This window comes from Aulonocara sp. 'chitande type north' Nkhata Bay, linkage group LG17, assembly GCF_057382095.1.
Source record: "Aulonocara sp. 'chitande type north' Nkhata Bay isolate Kocher_YH1m ecotype deep benthic linkage group LG17, A_spYH_male_GT1.1, whole genome shotgun sequence".
NCBI lineage: Eukaryota > Metazoa > Chordata > Actinopteri > Cichliformes > Cichlidae > Aulonocara > Aulonocara sp. 'chitande type north' Nkhata Bay.
The window spans coordinates 11,001,958-11,008,081 of NC_141360.1; the positions used below are offsets into that span (position 1 = coordinate 11,001,958).

At 38.4% G+C, this 6,124-nt stretch overlaps 1 long non-coding RNA gene across 1 annotated transcript; it reads right to left on the bottom strand.

The window, feature by feature from the left end:
- Positions 1-1,253: 1,253 nt before the first annotated feature.
- LOC147309678 (uncharacterized) lies at positions 1,254-4,700 on the bottom strand. The gene is made up of 3 exons (XR_015125786.1): positions 4,433-4,700; positions 2,232-2,276; positions 1,254-2,049 (listed from the first exon to the last, which is right to left on the bottom strand). It is a non-coding gene; the product is annotated as an uncharacterized LOC147309678 (long non-coding RNA).
- Positions 4,701-6,124: the final 1,424 nt, after the last annotated feature.

Consider the following 6,124-nt stretch of genomic DNA (forward strand, 5'->3'; position numbering starts at 1 on the left):
ACAAATGGTGACTGAAGTTATTTAGACAGGACATTAAACAATAAACTTCCAATAAATTATGAACAATGTGTGACTGAATGTGTTCAGTGAAAGACTTTGAAAATATCGCAGCATAAAACCAGTGTAAAAGTACTCAGACTACTTTTGGGGGGATTTATTTGATGATGCAACCAGAAAATGTGCAGGTTGTGAGTTTAACATTTTCAACACTGGAGAAGAAGTACATGTACACAGACTAGCTAATGACAAACATTTTTTTTAACCTTTATTTAAACAGGTTTTTCATTTTTCTGAGCTTATCTGGTATCTAGTTTCGGTGGCAGAAGCATAAGCAGAGAAGACCCAGACCTTACTCTCCCGAGCCAGCTCCTCCATTATTTGGGGGACACTGAGGCATTCTCTGCTGAGTGCTGTGATCTCCCCAACATGTCCTGGGTGTGTCCTGTCTGTCCTGGTGGGACATGCCTGGAACATCTCACCCAGGAGGCGCTCAAGAGGCACCCTTGTCAGATGCCTGAACCTCCTCAACTGGCTCGTTTAGATGTAGAGGAGTAGCAGTTAACTCGGAATGAGACAGACAGCACCTACTGCTGGGGTGGGCCTACAGGAGGGAGAGCTCATGTCGTCTCTTCAGGACACATCACTGGACCCCAAGAAGCTCTCCCCTGAGCTCCCTTTGGCTGCTGGGGTCGGCATACGTTCAACTTTAAAATCACTCTTGGTTCTTGGCTAGCTTTGTGTTAGCATCCTTTGTGTACTGATGCTTGCAAGAAGCTAAAGTTGCTTTGGCAGAATTTTCTTTCTCATATATGCACACATAAGGAGAGAGATGTTTTATAAGCTTTAGTCATCACCGTGCACTTTTCCTGATTCACACAAAATACAGCAATCTGGCACCTTCCCACAGGGTCTTGCACGAGTATTAAACATGTTCGTTTGTGCTTTGGACTGTCACCAGATTTCTTCTAGAAGTTTCTTGCCAGTCAGCAACTATCTTGGCAACACCACTTGAGTTTGTGTGTTGCATGCTAACATCATTATCATATGTGTAATAATACTAAAGCTTCATCTTATGCACACACAAAAAACAAATATGGCTCCTTCGTGCAGGGTTTTCTGGTATGTTCATTTATGCTTCCCAATTTAAAAAAAAGAAAAAAAAAGAAAAAGCAAACTTCTTGCTTCTCAGCCACTGCGGCCACATCCTCACTGTTTTTTTAGACAGTTATATAAACATACTGTGAGTGAGTCATAAGCTTAAATACAATAGTTGAAGGAACAAAAACTTAATGTTTAAAAATACCAGTCAAATCTGATTAAAGTAAATAAATAATAAGTATACAATGTAGTTTTAAGACTTATCTCAATGTTTCGTAACATTAATGTTCTATGAACTCGTGAGTCCAGAAATCTGAATGTCATGAAAAGTATTTATTATTCGTGTATTATTATTTTACAATACAAGGTTGTTTTTCTCCTGATACTTCATGCAAACCACATTTCTCCAGGCCGGTCCTAATCAGCTTACTCAGTATCACTAGATCCAATGCTGCTCCTCCAGCACAGCACACAAAAGTAGGAGAGACCGGAGATGCCATGGCTTAGTTAGGAGACTGTTTGCTTCAAGGCCACTAGAAGGTGCTGCCATAAAACTACAATAAATGAATTGACCTTTTGACCTGCTCACACTCTTTTATGCAAAACCCTGCTGATGTTACACACACACACACATAAAGAGATTCTAGGTCTGACCAACCGTCTCCGCCGTGGGCAAAAAGATGACAGTCAATAAAATTCTAAAATTTTATTTATAAACACAATGAATAATAGTTAAAAGTCCAGTGTCCCATTTAGGTACAAAGTAAAAACACACAGTCCAAGGCCAGAGCCAGCTATGCCACAAAGCCAGTTGCACTCCACACGTTGTTCACTTCAACAGGGGTAGCAATTGTCCTCTGAGACCCACCACCCTGTAAGTAGAAAGCCAGTGATCACTCCATCCTCTGCAACTCAGCTGCCTTCAGGCTACAGCATATAATAGGCCCTAGCCTGCACAGAGCGACAAAATAAGACAATTCACTATATAATTCACAGCCCATCCATCCCAAACATATCAGATCATTAGAGGTTTTGTCACATTACATACCTGCACTGAGAGACAAAATAAGACTAATGACGCTAAATTTAATTACGGGTCATGGACAGCCTTCATAAATGCTCATATTACTCACCCGCACTGAATTCCAGCACAGGTTCATCTGGGTCCTGACTATTTCCTGCAAAATAACACAAACGTCATCAGAACATTAAGTCAGAGAAACAACATTTGGAGCTTTTGTACATGATAAATTATACTGCAGTAGTAAAACAAAGTCAAGCAGCAGTACATTTATTAAAATCACCTTCAGCTGTAATATTTAAACTGATTTAGTGTCAATTTAGATTATGTTTAGATTAAAATGAAACTAGTACCCTTGTAATGTCTTTTTAAATTAGAGGTAAATATTTGTATATTTTTTTACATAATATAATTATATTTACTGGATTTTCTCTCTATTGTAGTTTAATATTATAGTTATTACTTGTTTTTTATTGACTTGTCTTGTTTTTACAATGATTTGCTTTGACTGCAGCCTTTAAAGAAAAGACTATCTGTTCAGTAACTATCCATCAGACTGGGTCCATGTTACCAGCCAAATGGGTAATAATTAAAGTAAGTTTTGAATTACGTATATTTGGGTGTTTAGGTGACACTTTTGCAAAAAAAATTATATAATTAGGTTTAAAAAAACTAAACATGTATGTATTTAAAAACAATAAGTGTGTTTGAATTACTACAGAAACAGGTTGTAGCTCACTGTACTGTTTTGGAGCACAACTTTGGTGCTTTTGCCTCATTTTTAAATCAGTGATCCCAGTAGCACAGTCTAAGCAGAGACCTCAGTGCTTGGCAAACAATCAATAGAATCAATATAATTATTAAAAAGAAACAAAATAAATGCCAACCATATAAAAAACATAAACTTAAAGAAAAAACTAAACTTGATTTTATGTCTTTAGGCTATTGTTAACAGCAAGCATGAGGTTAGTGCATATGTATTATTATTGGAAAGATTACTGCAAAGAAAAAAAAAGTTGAACCAGGAGGGGGCGATATTGCTCTTCTTACAATGAGTTACATGCAGGCTATTACTTACCGTGTCACTCACATTTATTTCACAAATTAGCTGAACCCACTTAATTCGATTTAATTGTATTTATGCAGAGCTGAATCACAACAACATTCTCCTCGAGGTGGTATAGATTGTAAGGTAGAAAGTCTACAATTAAAAAGAAAAAACCTCAATACAGTGGGAAGGAACAACTCACTTTTAACAGGAAGCACCCTCTGGCAGAACCACGGTCAGGGAGCAAACTATCAAACTACGAGGTCTTTAAAATAAGATGATTATTCAAGACCTCATGTGTGATGGGAAGGATTCTGAATTTGATGCTGGACCCACAAATCATAAAAGAGAAACACTAACTCACACACACCAGAAAGTGCCAAGAATTATAATTATATGTAATTTAGTTTTGCGTTCCTTTATAATGCTTTCAACTATACAAATAAGACACTTGGGGGCGCCTGAGCCTTGTAGACACAACAAATATTGAACAAACCTCATGCGCCCTGTTGTTGACAAAACGATAAAAATGAATGTGTATTTCTGTCTTATTTAGGTCATTTTTGTAGTTACAGAAAATCATTTGAATTCATTTTTCCTTAAATTATTTTAACCCTTATTTGATGCTATTGAAATTGGTCTGTTGCCTCAGGGCAACAACGGCAATAAGGGTTCCACAGTGTCACAGTTTTCTGCATATAGTCGATTAATAAATGTTGAGAAAACAACTAATCGATTCAAATTTTTTATTTGAACAAGTATCAAATTGATTTTCACAGAAGCGTTCAATGGAACAAATACATAAATGGTAAGCTGACTGCTTTTTATATAGGGTTTTTGTATTTTGCTCGTGCATTAAAAAGCGCTTTATACAACATGCCTCATTCACCTATTCACCCAAACATTATTACAAGCACCTTTTCTACAATTAAGCTAAACATGCATAAAATGTTAGCAGTGGAGATTTGGCACCTGAAAGGACCCCCTTTGATCCACTCCTAGTTTGAGTCTATTTACATTTAAATACTGATACTTCAATTTTGCCTTGGTTTGAGCTCCATAAAGCAGGCAAACCAGAATTAATCACAGAAGGCAAAAACACTGAAACTACGTTTTAAGCTGCGAGCCAAACAAACCAAAGGTAACCGTGTTTTGAAAAGAGCTATGAAGAGAAACAGACAGACTACTGTAATTTCTCAATAAAATGTCGCTTATTATCGCTCACTCTCAAGAACAAAAACGTGAGTAATTTTCCAGTAGCTCACCATATTTGGGATCTTCTAACATCCACACTTCATGTTTAAACGGTGGTGCGGAGGCGGTGTACCGTCGCAGGACGGATGTAGCATTCAGCGCGGTGTGCCTTTTTTTCAGTTGCTAAGCAACAGATTTGTCCCGCCCCCTTTCGTTATGACGAGCCGGGCCAGTCCTTTGACTGGTGACGTTACAATGAAACCGACCTTATATATAGACCTGGCTGTTCAGTTGAAACGCATTCATACAGCGGGACAGCAGCGCTTTAAACGTTCAAACACGGAGTTTAACACAAAACAACATTTTAGACATAAAAAACAAAAAAGTGAAATGGCAAGCTCAAACAACACAATGACAAATGATGAAACAGTTCAGACCAATCGGGATAATTCTACAGTACATGCTTTGGTATCCCTCTTGAATAACTTGGTCAGTAGTTTTTCGAACAAGCAGTGGGAAGAGCTTACCTCAGGCTATCCGGATTGCTTCACCGCTAAGCGGCTTGCAGGTTTTGTAGAGGACGTAATGGACCTGTGTGAACAGTCAGGAGCAGTATCACCACTGAGGTCTTCCCAGAACTCCCCTGTACATCAAAACTGTTCTGTCCACACCACCACTGGCAAAACGTTTTTGTCACCTGTGAAATTTTTGGACGATTCTGCTGAGCAGGAGTTTGATACAGCACAGAATATAGATGCTAACAGCCAAGAAACAGCAAACACAGAAGAACGCTGTCAAAATGCTGACCAACACAGTGCTGCAAAAGCAGAAAACAATCCAATTCCAGATCCCCAGCAGCAGAAATCCTGTGTTGAACATGAAGCCAGCATCCTACCGTTAACAAACATACCGGTAAGTCAAACGGAGTCATATAAAAAGATACAGAATCACAGATCTTCTGTAGACTGTGAGCCACCTGAAAACACCTTAGACTTTGAAAGATGGTTAGAGACATTAATTCAGGCTGTGCTTTCAAAGCTTGGTAAACTTTTAAAGTGCCCTCATTCTCACCAAAAACGTTTGTTGGATCTACTCTTGGACAAATTCAAGTGGATGGATTTGCATTTAGACCAAAAAGTGCAGAATTATTTTGACTGCATTGCTAATGCCATTTTCACTGATATTTGTGACCAATTATATAATTGGTCACTAATATCATTGGAAATGGGGAGGAGTGGGGAGGAGGATCCAATGAATTTAATGGGACAACCAATATTTAATTTCATAACTACTTCAGTATTCCAAGAACACCTGTTGGCAGTAACAGTTACTGATAGACTGGAATCATATGAAAAGAAAGAAAGATGCAGACTTTCAGTGGAAATCTTTGTGGAAGGACTGATTTCCCAGGCTGCAAAAAAATCAGACACAGTCTTCAGCATTGAAAATGCTGAAGCTATCTCCAAACGGCTTACCATGAAAATCTGGACTGAAATCAGGGCCGAATACGACAAAATCCCCCCAGAGAAGTTCAAGAAACTCAGCGAGAGGGTTTTCAAATCCCTCTGTAAAAGATGGAAGCATGCAGCGGTTATTGTGACATTCTGGCAATTAAACGTCCAAGATCTTGATGAAGATATTGTTAAAACTTTCAAACGAAAGATATTCCCAGAACCAAGTCGCATATCTAAGTGCTTCTCATCGGTGCGGGCATTTTTTGGGAGGTTTAAGGGAGGAAACAAAGTTTCCCCTTTATAGTGACA